The following is a 13,877-nucleotide window of genomic DNA, read 5'->3' on the forward strand; positions in this document are numbered from 1 at the left end:
TCTATTACCAAAGCTGTGTTTTCTTCATCAATTTTCACAAGGCTGTCCTTTTGTCTTTTCATTCCAGACTCTAGTTATATATCTTTTGGGCTCAATTTGGGATTTAGGCAATCATTTGTGGAATAGTGGAAAGGAAAAAAAAGCACCATGGCAGGGAAAAAAGCATGAAAAATAGTTTTCATTTTGAAAAAAATTATAATGTCATCCAACCCCACCCCCAACATTTCTATTCATATTAGATTTTTGTAAAAGGCTTTTTTAAACCACAGCCTAAATATGGGGTCTCTATTGGCAGTGTCCCTTTAAGCCAGAAGCGAAGGAGTAAATGCAGAGTAAAAATGCGTGGATCTGCAAAGATGCTCCGTACTGTACAATTTTCTATGTTCTGACTGATAAATTATTGTGTATCTTCAGTGTGCTCTGACATGCAATACAATTTGTCCATGGAACAGTGATGATAGGCTGTCCTGAGCTAATAATCAAGAACTCTTTATTTAGAGTCTTCAGCCTTTTAGCAAAATCTTAAGTAACCATTTGTATCCCTTCATGTGTTTTCCACCTCATACTTGAGCACAAGTGGAAAAAGCTTTTAACCTTGAGAGGCTTGCTTTCAGAGTCCTGGAGGACAGAGGATCTAGGGCTATGGAAAAAGTGTAAAGGAAATAGGAGGCAGGTGGCTGCCTCAGAAGAGTGGCAGCTTGTTCTTGGGCTTCCCACTGGAATGCAGCTTACTGTCTGTTTCATGCTTTCTGTCCATATGGCTGCATGTCCTACACATACTTTTCTCTACCAAGGGGTTGTTGAAGTTAGCTTCTCTCCCTAGGAAGGTCAGGGAGGGAAAGGACCATTTGATGAAAGAAGGGAACTGGAATATACTCATTGAATCACAAAGTGTTTAAAGCTAAAAAAAAAAAAAAAAAACAAAACAAAACAAAACACTGTTCTCACCCCCCCTGAACTTCCCTCCCTCCTTTTCTGTGCTTCTTGGAGTCCCTAGCTGCTTTCAAGGTTCAGCTCAGGTAATACCTCCTACAGAAAGCTTTTCTTGAACTCTCCTTTATTAGTGCTTTCTCTCTTCAAAATTACTTTGCATTAAAAAATTACTTGTTTACATGTTGTATTTTCCCAGTAGAATATAATCTCCTTCCTTAATGGTAGTGACAGGATTTTGGTCTTGCCTTTGAATTCCCTGTGTCTAGCACATTCCTTGAATACAGGTAATTAATAATTGTTTGTTGAATGAATGAATAAGTCAATTCTATAAAGTATCCAGGTCTTCTCAACTGGAAAGATGAACTCTCTAGCTATTACACTACACTCTTTCAGGATGGTTATGTCAGACATATTTTAGATTTTTATTTAGATATAGTTTGGACCTGATGACCTCTGAAATCCCCCCCCCCCAATATTCTGTATAAATTACCTAATTAAATTCCATAAGCTTTGGTTAAGCAACTGCTGTGTGAAAGCACTGTCCAAGGTGCTAGGGATATAAAAATAGATTATCTTATTGGCCATGACCTCAGTAAGCTTATAATTTATTGGAGTAACGAATATTTACACAAATATCTTTGATACAAGGGAAAGTGAGATAAATATAAAGAAGGGATACTTATAACATGTTTTGAGAATTTTAAGGAGGGAAAGACCACTTATCTGTTTTGGAGGCAGAGAAGGGAGGTTGATTCTTTAGCAAATGATACTGAAGGCATAGGAGACTTTGTAAACAAAGGCAGGATAATGAAAGAGAGCAAGCTGGGAGCAGAAATAAATAGTAGTTCAGTTTAGCTAAAATAGGGTTCTCAGTCTTTAAAAGTATGAAAGGACTTTTTAATGAAAAAATTCTGAAGATTCTTGCATATTTTATTATTAGAATATTTTGATTAAAAAAATACATTGATGCAAAAAGCTATTCACTGAGGGAGATGGCCCTGGTTTCTTAAAGGCTGTGCCTATGGACTGCAGACTCTTGCAAGTTCTCCCCAGCTGGAAAGGTTTTGAAAACGGCCCTGGCCAGTAGCTAAGTCTGCTCTCCAAGGACCAGCCTTAGTCAAGTTCAATAAGGGTAATTACCAATAGATTGGTCCCTAGGTCATAAGTTTCCATAGTAACCCATGAATTCATTAACACCTTTAAGAGAATCTGTATTTTCATTAATTACAGCAACAGCAATATACATTTGAAAGATAATAATGCAAGGCAACATGGTCTTAGAGCTAGGAACATCTGGACTAAAAATCCTGCTGCTGACAAATATTGAATGAATGACCAGTAGAAAATCACGTACTCTCAGTGCCTCAAGCAAAATAACTGGTCTATAATTGGTGACATGAGTTTATATATTTACTTCTCACAGTGACAAAATTACAGATGCAAACATCTTTATCTTTCTATCTTGCACGCATATGAGGGCAAAGTAAAAATTGGCAATGTATAATATTCCAATCACAAATACTTAGGACACACTTCCCCACCAATGCCAGCCCATATGTGCAAAGCATCTCATATCCCCAGACTGTGGACTTTAATGCCCTTTTGCTCCTTCAGGAGAAGTCAGCACTAGAGTTCACTGATGATTTTTCTTCTGGGTCTCTGAACCTTCCTGCTGGGTAAGACCACTTCTCTACTGGCTGCTATGTACCATTTCTCTTCTGGGATACAGAGGCTATATCATACTCTTCCAGTAAAACAGAGCCCTCAGCCTGGATACTGCAGAGCTTTTCCAAACTCCATTGGCTTGACTTGGAATTTTAAAGCAATAGGTGGTAGTACAAGGAAGGATAAGTTAGAATTGAACCTTTCCATTTCCAAGCAGCAAAGCTTTTTTTCTTCCAATCACCTGTTCTAAAGAACAAAACTTTTACTCCTATCACCAATTTAAAGCATCCAAATTTTCTTCTTTTATTCAGTTTTTAAAACAGCAGATAATAGTGCAAGCTCTAAGGTCTTCCTATATCCTGCTCTGAGAAGTCTTGTCAGACTTACGTTGAGATCTTCTCTTCACTCATGGAGATCTGGTCTTAATCAACCCTACTGCTTTAAAGCCAAGTTTCTTGTATGAAACGACTCAGCTGTTTCTCATTCCTTTCTTTCAAGTCATCTCCTCAACCATCTCCTTACTGACCACATCAAAAGACCATATCCTGGAAGAACTTGCTCTCCAGATTAGTAACTACTTCCCCTGGAACACAGTTTCAGGAAGAGTCAACAAATTATTTTTTCATAACTTCTTCTCTAATTCTCTCCTCCACAACCTTCTCACTTATTGTCTTCTTGCTGCACATGTTTTCTTTCCTCATTTCCTCTCACCCCCAACAGTCTGGAACTATGAAACATGATCAAAACAACTCTGCTTTTGTTCTTGGATCTAGGATGTCCATCTATTCCCTTATGGCTTTACTTACCACTCCTCTGGCATTGTAGCTCAAAGTCCTCCTTTCTGACCATTACTCCCCTTTGTGTTGCTTCCCATTGTTTTTTGTTTTATATTGGAATATAAGAATATAAGGGCAAGACTGTATTTAATTTTGCACTTATAACCTCGGTGTTTAACATAATGTTTGATACATAATAGGCACTTGATAGATGATGTTTCAACCAATCTATCATCAAAGACGAGCAATATTTTGTAGTGCCAGAGCCACCAAATTGTTCAAGAGTTTCCCATGCTATAATCTTAAATTCTTCATATGAGTCATCTAGAAATCAGATACTAGGAAACAGGATATTTTGGCTCTCTTTGCCTTCTTTGGTGCTCTGTATCTAAGGAGATGTTTTGTTGAGTTTCATTTCTTACAAATTTCTTTGTTCATATTATATTCTGTTAATAAAATTGGCCACCACCTACCCATACACTCATGCATGTAGAAGACCTAGCTTATATGTCATTTCAATGATATATAGGAAACCCTATATATCAATCTATCTATCAAAATATCTACCAATGAGGTTCAACCCCTTTTCTGCAGTCTTAGAGTGTTCCTTAGGGCAACTGTTAAATTTAACTAGAAATAGGGACCGCTGGATTACACATAGGATCCTTAAAGGATACATACTGGCTTAGAAAGCTAAATATTAACATTATCAGTATGTTATTGAATTTTATTAACTATTTCCCAATTTTTATCTGGTTCAAACAATGCTCAGGAGTTTTATAGGCTGAGTCTTTGGGTAAAAGCTTAACACCTTTGTCCCAGAGTGCTAAGAAATTAAGTAAGGTTTCTTCAGGTTTACACAACTAGTATCTGTTAGAGGCAGTACTTGAACCCAGGTTTTAGCCCTGCTCTCTATCCACTATACCACACTGCATGGATGTTTGTTCACTTTCATATAAGGCATTTATTCAGTCTATATAAAATGCTTATTTATTTGTAGTTTTCTAAAGATAATTTTGTGACTTCAGGCTAGAATATAGACTAGATGAAAGGAAGTTGTAAGAAATATGGATAGAGAGGTAAGCTGAAGTCAAATCCCGGAAAGCTTTGAATGTCAAGATCACTAGTTTATACAGTATTTGATAGGCAATGAGGTGCCACTGAAGATTTTTGAAAAACTTAGTCATAATTGCTTAGCCAACTATATAAAGGCTGAATTATTAAAGAGATAAGCTAGAAGACAGAAGACAGACCAGGCTAGGTGAGACAAGATGAGGATTGAAACTAGGGTAGCTAAATTATGAGTGGAGAGAAGAGAATGAACGGGAGATGTCTACTCTAAACAGCTCTCTTCTATCTTCTTTATGGAATATAGCTAGCTGTCCTTTCAGGCAATCTCCATGGGATATGCCTGCTTTAATAAGCAACTCATGACTTTTTCTCCGCCTGCCAACGTCATTTTGTACATGACCTGAAATGTCCTAAACATGACTGGCTCCTACAATCAAGTTCTTAATAAATGCTGGTTGACTAACCACTTAAGTCATTGTCCTTTTAAACCCCATCAAAGGAAACTACCTCATTCTAGCTCAGAAAAGTCCTTACACCAATAGGATCTAATGGGGTACTACTTATTGGTACATGAGCGGGGCTGAAAGCTGGCATGAAAGGTCTTTGCCAGTGAGCAATGTTAGAATTAAAGCTATAATAATAATAATTAGCTTTCTCATGCTCATGCTCTCTGCATTTATTATTTGTGGAGATAAAGACTTAAGTAGTAGGGACAACCTATCTGGGAGCCCCACTTGGGAGAAAAGTAATGCCCTCATTATAGCATGTAAGATGGATGGTGTGCTGAGACCATGGCAAATCCCGAAGTATAACCTCTAAAAGGCAGTTTCCTTCCACTTAAGGTTTATGTTGTAAGAATGGCGTTTTTCTTCTTTTAAAGGGAAAGCAGGGCAGAAAAGTACTTACCTGATTACCTTGTATCAAAGACCAAGCTCCAGAGCAACTGTTTTATGTGTTTATCGAAACAATATAAATCTAATCACAGTCAGAACCAGAAGTGTGGAGGCAGAAACACAATGATGTCCAAGAGTTAAAGGATTCAAACTTCTAACCCTGACTGTTCTATTCCTGAATAGCTGCTATATATATGACTTTGACCAAGTTCCTTCCCTGTACTGATAACAGGAAGAGGATGGATTAGCCAAGTTGATGGCTAAGGTCTCTTCAGATATTATCATTCTGTGGCTACTGAAGTAAATGCCTTTTCTTCATTGAGGCAAACCATGAAACTGCTCATGAGGTACTTGTGTCAGATTTACCTATGGAGCCAGTTACCCCAGACTAAATGGTTCCTCTAAGTTCTCATGAATTTAACCATGGGCACACTTGTACATGCTGGCATGAAGTCATAATTTCTATCCTCATCTAGGATATCTCTGGGAAGTGGAGCTGCTTATCAGTTTATTCTCATCCTGATAGAAGATCTAGAACTTTGGTTCAATCTGGGGGTTATCCAAGGGGACCATGTTCTATTGTCAGGGGGCTCCAAGGGGCTTCCCCTCAGCTTATGACTAAGCTTATCAAGTACCCAGAGTTCAGGTTCATGAATTGTTGTGCTTGGAGGAAACCTTGACTCTAGGCTAATTTTGAGCTCTTAAAATAACCAAATATTTTAATTTATCTGATATAATAAGCAGTAAGCACCAATATCAACTTTTAAAATTATTTTTATGATATTTTAGAGTCAGTAGATCTAAATTCACATCCTGGATCTTATAATCCCTGTGATAATAACCCTGGATAAATCACTTCAATTTCTTCAGGTCTCAGTTTTCTCATCTATAAAATGGGAATAATAATACTTTCCCTATCTGTATTGCAATTGTAAAATTATAATATAATAATTGTGTTGTATACCTCAAGGTACTATTGTTAATATGTGAACTGAATAGACTTAATAATAAATTCTAGAAAGAGTTTTTTGTCCTTTTCTGCCAATCTCCCATCCTTCCAGGCTTCATTTCAGGAAGGCTTTAATCAGGGCCCTAGCTTCTGTTCAACTTTAGCCCAACACTAATCTCAAAGCAGGGTGGTATCAAGATTCAGGATTTACTATGACTGTGTCTGAATGGTTCCATAGTAAAGATCGAAGGTTGACAACATTGGGGAGTGGAAAATAATGAGAAGAGAAAATTTTAGGTAGTAAGTTCCTTTAGGGTAGTGATATTAGGGTTAGGGATAACCTCCAGTTTCCTCTGAAGTTCCTTCAAATGGAGCATAAACTGGAAGATTCCAAATTGCTATTTCTTAAATGCCTAAAATATTAGCACTGTTAGAAATTCTTTTCATCTGTCTTCATAAGCAGTGAATATTTTGTGCTTATATCAGTGATTTGGAGCATATAGAAAAATTCCTAGGGAATTTACTTCCTAAATGAAAACTTTATTTGGAGAATAATAATTATAGTGAAAATAATTAGCATTTACATAATATTTTAAAGTTTACTAAGTGCTTTATAAATATCTCATTTTATCTTACAACAATCATAAGAGGTATTATTACCTACTTTATTTTTTTATTATTTGTTTGTATTTTAAATAGTTATATATATATTCATATAATTTTATATTATATTATTTTATTAATGAGGAAACTCAGGAAACTGAGGCAGATAAAGATAAGTGCTTTTAGTGCCCAAGATCATATAGGGAGGAAGCATCTCAATTCTACCTGATTAAATTCAGCCTACTATTACTGTGCTATCAATTATGCTACCTAGCTATCCTATCTTCCTACTGAATCCAAGGAATTTGAAAGCAGGAGGGTGAGGGGAAATGAGGGGGGAGAAATGATACACCTTTAAAGTTGCTTTATATCCTTTTATTAGAAAAATAGTGTTCTGATCCTCTTTCTTTTGTTCTTTTAGATTCGTGGATTAAAAAAGAAACAAGAATAGACCTTAGAAATACCCTAGTTCAATCCTTTGATTTTACAGATAAGGAAACTGAGGTTCAGAAAAAAAAATATATTGCCCCAAACTAGCCACATAGTTAATTAGTGATTGGTAGACTCCCTTTCTACTATAACTTCCTTTGGGTGAGAATCCTCTTGTAGATGAAACTATGGAGACTGGAAATTAAAGAATATAGTGGTCAAATATAAAGGTCTTTCCTATTCTTATGCCATGGAATGTTCAACACAACAGAAACAAAAATCAGAAAAGTTCTGAACATGGCACGGCATTCTGACCTAAATATCCTTAGGCTGGTCTCTCCTTCCTTCAAATAGTAACTTTAAGAATAGCTTGTGAGTGTTTTTTCTCTTTTTTTTTCTTTTTTGCTGAGGCAATTGGGGTTAAGTGACTTACCCAGGGTCACACAGCCAGGAAGTGTTAAGTATCTGAGGCCATATTTGAACTCAGGTCTTCTTGACTTCTGGGCTGATGCTCTATCCACTGCACCACCTAGTTGCCCCTTATGAGTGGTTTTAAGGAATTAAGTAAATGTGGGTATAATTGATTTTTTAAAAAACACTCATTAAAATCTTCAGGTTTTGGTGGCTGTTTTTTGTTGGTTTTTGTTTTTGTTTTTTGGCACAATGGAAAGAGTTCTAGACTTGGAATCAGGTACTTGCTTGAAAGATGTCTCCAGAACTTATTATCAGTATAGCCTTCGGCTAGTTGCTTTCTGCATCATTTCACAACTCTATAACAGGGACAATAATACTTTCACTACCTGCCTGATTTTGTAAGTACTTTGTAAGTGCTATGTAAATGGAAATCTTTGTTTTGCCTCTTTTCCACTGCTGTTCCCAAACAATCCATCTGTTGGTGACTCTGGAAACTTTTGTGTCTAAGATTCATAGCCAAGACAACAGTATTTCCCTGGTTCCATTACCTAGTGGTACTCCTAACATTTAACCAGCTGCCAAAATATAGGAAATGACTATATTCATCTAGAACATCTATATTATGTCCCCTGGAATTCCTGTTCTAATCTTAAAGAAATCTTCTTTATATTGGATTTGTACTTTTCCCTTAGGTATCACTTTTGTATATATTTTGTACTTATTTTTCTATATGTTGTATGGGTAACTAGGTGGTACAGTGAATAGTGTGTCAGACCTGGAATCAGTAAGACTCATCTTCATGAGTTCAAATCTCACCTCAGAGTTTTTCTAACTATATGACTCTACATTAGTCACTTACCCCTGTTTGCCTCAGTTTGTTCATCTATAAAATAAGGTAGAGAAGGAAATGGCAAAGCACTTCAGTATCTTTGCCAAGAAAATACCTACACACATGAAGAGTCATTAGTGACTGAATAAAAATAACAATTATTTTGTATTTACTTTATATTTGCACAAAGAGAATGTGTGATATAGTAAATAGAGAGCAATCCTTAAAACTAGGAAAATTGGGGTCAGATTCTGATATATATGACTCTCGATGTTTTAGGAAACTCTCTAACACTAGGACTTTCAGAGATTTGTGCTGATCTGTTTTGGCAGGTCCAATTCCTATCCCCTCATATCTGTATATTTTGTGTTTTTTCCTAATACAGTAAAGCTCCTTCATGGAAGGAACTGCTTCTCTTTTGTTTTTGTGCCCTCAGCACAAGTCTAGAAATATACTAAAATTATTATGCTTACTGGATTGGATGGAACAAAAGGAAAAAGGAACTGTTTTAGACTATGTGGTGATACAGTTTTTACAGGTGAAAAAGAGGCCACTTGAGCATAAAATATAAGGAGTAGGAATCAGGGATTTTCTTCTCTACTTTTACCTTATTCCATTGATGTTTGTTCAGCCTCTATATAGTTTACTAAGGTCTCAAAACTGCTATTCTTTTCTAACTCTTAGAATATATGCTCCTTTCACTAATTGTTGGTATAAGCTTCCAAAGAAAGCCAAGTTCAGCTGAGACTTCTAGTTAAATTTACAGAAAGTTTCAAACAGAAAGTATAAATTCCCCTACCAAGGAAAGGGAAATAAAATGATAATATCATAGGGTAATTTAAGTAGAATAGTTCTCACTTTTACATCTGGAATAATACATCAGTAATTTTTAAAGTTCTAAAATTTCATCAGTTTCAAATGGATATTATAATTTCTCTCTATATTAGTAAAATGTCCATGATTTTCTGTGGTCAAAAAAATATATATCATGTGGTATCTGATCTTCTGAAAATGATCTTCTCTGAACTTGATTTATTCTGTTGTGAAAAATGTGTGTATAGGCTCATGCACATGTGTGTGTACTTACAGTCTATCATCAGACCTATGCTTGAAGTCTTTGCTATTTGGTAGGAGATCATACTCTACTGTTCTAGTCCTAGAAGACATTGGTATGATCTGATGGTAGTTAGGATCCCAAAGATCTTAATAAGCTGGCCTATTGAGTTGAATCTCATAAGAAGACAAGCAAACAGATTTCAGAAAAACCTTTAAAGATGTGAAGTGAACAGAATCAAGAGAACATTTGTCCACAGAAATAGCTTTGTGATTTGATGAACAATTCTGAATGCCTTAACTATTCTCAGCAATACAATGATCCAAGACAATCCCACAGTTTCATGATAAAAAATGCTATCCATATCCAGAGAAAGAACTGATAGAGTCTGAATACAGATTAAAGCATGTTATTTTTCACTATTTTCCTTCTTTTTTGATTTGAGTTTTCTTCCACAAAATGACTAATATGGAAGTATTTTATATGATTGTATATATATAACCTATATTAGATTGCTTATATTTTCTGAGAAGGGACATGGGAGGATGGGGAGGACGGAATTTGGAACTCAAAACTTTAAAAAAATTCAAAAATTGTTTTCATTTTTTTCAAATTGTTGGGGAAATTAAAATATTGTTTAAAATAAGAAATTCAGTGGTAATAATAAAGATAATTATGAATAACATTTGTTATAGTATAGTTTACTTCCAATATTTAAAATGATGGTAACTGTATAACCTATATCAGCTTACTTGGTGAATTGAGAAGGGGAGAGGTAAGGAGACAGGGAAAAAATTTGGAACTCAAAATCTTACAAAAATTAATGTTGAAAACTATCTTTATGTGAAATTGGAAAAAAAACCATTAAGTGGGGGAAAAACACCAATTTCTAGCATTCTAATCCCAAGTTCATTATTCAAGTCATGGTAAAGGATGCCCATTAATTCCTTCAGCCACAAAAGAAATGCATAAAACAGAAAAGAATCAAAAGCATGCATTGACAAATCCTTAAAACATGTAACATTAGCCATTACTTGTAATATAATTTCCCAAGAATACTAGATTATGAATATGAAACACTTTGTAGGTCTGATTTATAAATTCATTTTCACCTTGGAGTTCTATTACTCTAATATATCTCATTCACAGTTTATATATTTTAGTCAGCCAAAAAAGAATGGCCCATCCTTCCAGTGTAGTTATCTTTTCTTCTGAGACTGTAGCTTCAGGAAGTCCCTGCCACTGGCAACCAGCATTTGAATTTTCCAATGACTCTAGACTTTCTAAGTACATGAGATAACAAACAGTTTCTTGGGGTATCTGTCCAGTCACTTGTGCTGAAGGAAGGAAACACAAGCAGAAGAAACAGGGATTTGTCATCCAGTCTCAGGCTCACAAAGACAGACATGTTCTTCTTATTCCATGTGTATAGCCACAACTGCTGCTGGGGAGGGATGAGAGAGGATGGAAAAAATTCCTTCCTCCTTCACTTCCCAAAAGTCCAAGTGGGAGATATCAGAGTCCTAAACCATACATTCCAAAGGAGACAAGTGAGATTAAGTGCCAAAGCTGTTTCTCCCTTTAAACCTGCTGAGTGGGTATTTCCTCCTGATTTAATGGCTAGTTCTCCCTCAACAGGACCAAAATACCAGTAAAGAGCCAGTCACGTATTATTTAGCAAGAGACCAAATATGTTTCTGATCCCTGGGATAGCCAGACTCTATATTTCATGAGCTTACCTCTATTTCACTGAGGAAGAAAGGAGACAATGCACTTTGGGCACCTCCTAATTTTGAAAGGATGCAAATCTCATTGTACTAATGATATCATGAAGATCAAGGCTCTGTTCCCAGAGGGAATGATTCCTTATTCTCATCACAGGCTGTAACAATTTGAGTCATAAAGAAAGCTAAAAAAACAAAAATACGAGCTTATGGTATCAAATGTCAGCCCAACTCAGCTAGAGACTTAAGGATGGAAAATCCCTTAAAGGTCATCTAATACAATCCAATTATTTTATAGATGAAGAAACAGCCCCAGAGAAGAGATGTAACATGGCAGAGGACAAACCTCTCATTAGTGACAGACCTCTCTCCTTCCTCTTAGTCCAGTATAGTTTTTGCCATATCACACTTCTAGATTAAAGCTATTTTCAATTCAAGCTGCATATTTCTGTTTATGCTCAAACAATAAACAAATGCCCAAGTTTTACCATGTGCCAACTTTGTGGTTGTGTGATTCAGATTTCTGAAAGAATCTTGCTATTTTTGTTAAATGGTAAACAGTTCTTTTGACAGAAATGGAGGTCAATTTTTTTAAATATTTAATTTCCACATCTACCCTAGCTCCCTTTTAAAATATATTTTATTTTTAAAAATTATCAAAGCCACAGGTCTTTTATGTCTAGCCCTTTCATAGAATCATAGATTCTAGACCTAGAAAAGATCTCAGAAGTTATTAAACCCAATCTTCTCATTTTACATGTGAAGAAAACCAAGATCTGGGTAAATTAAGTGCTAAGTTCACATGACAAGTTAATAGAGAGCTGGGCTGGAAACCAATATTCTAATCTAAGGTTATTGGGTTTCCCCCACACACAACACCATAAAGCATCTCCTAGCTTTTTTAGACCTTGCTCCCTATCACATAGGCCTTTTATTCCTCCAATTAAAAGGTATTATGAAGGGATCTGTGTATTTCATTATTGTGACAGGTTGTTTTCACACTGTCCCAATTGGATTTTCTTTCCAAATGATCAAAAATGATTCTAAGCTTTGTGTCACTTTATAAATAGCTAGCTCATCATTACCCCTTTATATAAGCCCAACCTAGTTTTCTAGCTTCTTTGGACATTACAGCTACTCCAGAGCACTGCAGTCCATCCAAACTGACCCCTCTGTTCTTCAGACCCAGCATTCCGTTTTCCATCTCCATGCCTTTGTAGTCTTCATTTCAAATATCTGGATTATACTCTCTCTCCTTATTTTTCCCTCCATGGCATTTTTTTCTTCCTTTAACAGCTCAAGCATTATTTTCTGCAAAAAAAAAAAAACAAAAACAAAACAAAACAAAAAAAAAAACCAAGGTCTTTCTTTATTCCCCTCCCAAGTGCTTTAGTGTTCTCCCTCCCAAGCTATCATTCATTTAATCGTCTTCTATATATCTGTATTTTTATAATTATGCTGCATATATACATTTATGTTTATTGTTTCTTCCATTAGAAATTAATCTCCTTATTTCATTCTTTGTGCTTTTATTTCAGTGCCAGAAATAATGCTGAATAAATACTTATTGATTGACTGATAATAATTGTTTTAATGGGTCTACACAACTCCATCAGCAGAAACTATTTCATAAAATCCTAGAATTGGAGAAAAAAGAGGAATTGAAGCAGATGTGGGACAAGGATTAGGCAAAGAATATTGCCATGTAAAAAAGCAATGTATGAGCTATGGGTATGAGCCATACATTTGAATATTACCTCTTACTAATGTAAGAGGACCATGAGATCAGGGAGGTCATGCTCATGAGATGTAAGTAATTTGAATTTAAGTGAGGGAGAACTGTGCAGAGTCACCAGCCTTACTCCAAGGTAATATACCAGCTCCTCCAGAGCCATCTGGGTCCAGTGGAAAGAAAAAGATCAGGAAGTGACCCTGGATACAGCGGAAGATGCTGGCCTTTTTAAGTTAAAACATTTAACAGGTCTCAGTTTCACCAGTGATAAAGGATAGGTAGCATTTGATGCAAATAATGACCTTTTTCACCTAGTCAAAAATAAATAAATAAATAAACAAGTAAATAAATAGATGAATGAATGAATGAATGAATAGATAAATGAATGAATGAATAGATAAATGAATGAATGAATGAACAAATTAATTAATTAATTAATCAATTAATCTGTGAGAGGAAGACACTCAGGATTTCTGGCTAAAACAGAAATAATTGCTAAGCATCAACTTCCACATATTGTAGTAAAGGCTAAGCATTTCTGAGAAGTATCATGGTACACTGGAAAGAGCATTGGACTTCAAATCAGGAAAATCATAGTTCAAATCTTGCCTCAGACATTTACCGAGTCAGGGCTGTGTGACCATAAGCAAGCCACTTAAACTCATATCTTCCTCATCTGCAAAATGAGGGTAATAGTATCATTTATGTCGCATGTTTTTTGTGAGGGTCAAAGGTGATAATATTTGCCAAGATCTTTGCGTAAATCTTAGTTATTCTTTCTAATGGACACTAATGCACAAGAAAC

At 35.7% G+C, this 13,877-nt stretch overlaps 1 protein-coding gene and 1 long non-coding RNA gene across 2 annotated transcripts in view; one reads left to right on the top strand and one right to left on the bottom strand.

The window, feature by feature from the left end:
* The window catches only part of CACNA1C (calcium voltage-gated channel subunit alpha1 C), a 799,944-nt gene that overhangs the window by 379,727 nt on the left and 406,340 nt on the right, over window positions 1-13,877 (top strand).
* The window catches only part of LOC141543715 (uncharacterized), a 69,196-nt gene continuing 65,135 nt past the window's right edge, over window positions 9,817-13,877 (bottom strand). Inside the window, exon 2 of the long non-coding RNA XR_012482497.1 lies at window positions 9,817-12,651. This is a non-coding gene — a long non-coding RNA (uncharacterized LOC141543715). The remainder of the gene's footprint in view (window positions 12,652-13,877) is intronic.

This window comes from Sminthopsis crassicaudata, chromosome 5, assembly GCF_048593235.1.
Source record: "Sminthopsis crassicaudata isolate SCR6 chromosome 5, ASM4859323v1, whole genome shotgun sequence".
NCBI lineage: Eukaryota > Metazoa > Chordata > Mammalia > Dasyuromorphia > Dasyuridae > Sminthopsis > Sminthopsis crassicaudata.